The sequence below is a fragment of the Sinocyclocheilus grahami genome, unplaced genomic scaffold (assembly GCF_001515645.1).
Source record: "Sinocyclocheilus grahami isolate Dianchi unplaced genomic scaffold, SAMN03320097.WGS_v1.1 scaffold234.1, whole genome shotgun sequence".
NCBI lineage: Eukaryota > Metazoa > Chordata > Actinopteri > Cypriniformes > Cyprinidae > Sinocyclocheilus > Sinocyclocheilus grahami.
The window spans coordinates 1,044,065-1,046,082 of NW_015505413.1; positions in this window are offsets into that span (position 1 = coordinate 1,044,065).

Below are 2,018 nucleotides of genomic sequence, written 5' to 3' on the forward strand. Positions count from 1 at the left end.
TGCTTTTATTTATACTCCTAAATCTCCAGCACAAAGCAGTTTTTGTGTTAGTAACAGCATCTCTTATTTTCTTACTTTTTATACTATTATAGTTTATTGTAATTATTTTAAATTAGTTTTTATTTGTATATTTTCAGTTTTCATTTGAATTTTACTTTAGGTATTTTTAAAGTACTAAGGTAATTTTGTAATTTTATGTCTTTTGTAATTTATGTTAGTTTTTTACTATTTCTGTTTAGCATCACACAAGCTTTGATTCACAGATGCTTTTATTTATACTCCTAAATCTCCAGCACAAAGCAGTTTTTGTGTTAGTAACAGCATCTCTTATTTTCTTACTTTTTATACTATTATAGTTTATTGTAATTATTTTAAATTAGTTTTTATTTGTATATTTTCAGTTTTCATTTGAATTTTACTTTAGGTATTTTTTAAAGTACTAAGGTAATTTTGTAATTTTATGTCTTTTGTAATTTATGTTAGTTTTTTACTATTTCTGTTTAGATTTGATTTATTTTATTTCAGTATTTCAGCTTATTTTATTTCAAGGCGACATTTCTAAGTTTGCATTTAATATTTATATTATTTGATTTCAGCTGTGTTTCAATAAACAAAAACAATTTTCTAATAGTTTTAGATTTAGTTAACAGTAACATTTAACAGCATTTCTCAAATATTTTTTGTCATAACTGACAACTATGCATGAACTATTTTGTACTGTAGAGAATAAATGTTCACATAAACTCATTTGAGTCTTGAAAGAGGTCTGCAGCATGAGGGTTACCATCTAGACACGATATTTTGTACTGTATAGCTACTGTATGGCAAAGGCATCTATGTGGTTTTAAACTGGGTTTTTGTGGTTAGCCATAGTTTGTTTTGTTGTAACCAATCTACCATTATATAAAAGTATGAGGATTACTATTGCTTATATCAGTAAAAATGGCAAAAAAAAAGCCGAAATGTTTACGTTTGAAGGGAAAGTTCATAAAAAAAAAAAAAAGAATTCTGTCATTATTGACTCATTTTCATGTTGTTTCAAACCTGTGTAAATAAATCTATGGAGACTAAAACCTGTCCATTCAGCCACCACACCTCTGTTTCCTGCAGTAACTCTATCAGTGAAGGTGCAGGTCGGCTGGACAGCAGGACAGGATGTGCACTATCTAGTGTATCACGATGAGTTAAAACATGGGCCTGAATCAGCGCCGCTGAGGAAGGGGATGGGCGGGTGGACAAACGGAAACCATGTGATAAAACTCAAGGGAAGAGAGAAAGAAAGAAAAAGAAGTGAAGGGGTGCTCAGTTTGCTTTTCTATCCTGGTGGTGCAGATGAAAGTCTCTTCACCGTCCCAAGTGACGTTTAATAGTCAGGAGAAGAGAAGAGGGCACAGAAAAGGTCTGCGTTTCCCATGTCTTTAGTGTCCTCTAATGAGGATGTCGAGATTTGATCCCGTTCAGACTTTTCGTTTGATTGTTTCCAAGCGCTGTGCCAAAGGAAACACTCCTCAGCCCGTGACTCGTATTGCCAAAATAAGGGAAGATGAAGTGTGTTGGGGCAGGGCAGTACCAGCTTTATCCAAATGTTCATCTAGTAGCTTTTGGTGGCTCTTTAATGACACACAGATCACTTGCTTGAGCCAGCAAGAGCTTTGAGCAGCTTTGCAAAGAGCCTCGGTTATAAAGCTTTTCACCGCAAATGTGATTTTAGCCCATGCAAAGCCAGTGACACGGCCACCGATTGGGTGAGCTACTTGTCATATGGACCATTCATCTAGACTTGTATCAGTCTGTGCTTTCATTTTTTTATCACATTAGTGGATGTGATGTGCTGTCGACCCGCTTAAAGGAAAGTGTCATTTTTGTGCCAGTATAAGCACCAAAGGAAATGCTAAAATAACCAGTCCTGTACAATTTCTGAAATAGATTTTCAGGGTTATTATTGTTACCAAAAAAATAAATAAATAAAATATTTAAAAAGTAAAAAAATATATATATACAGTATATATATATATATA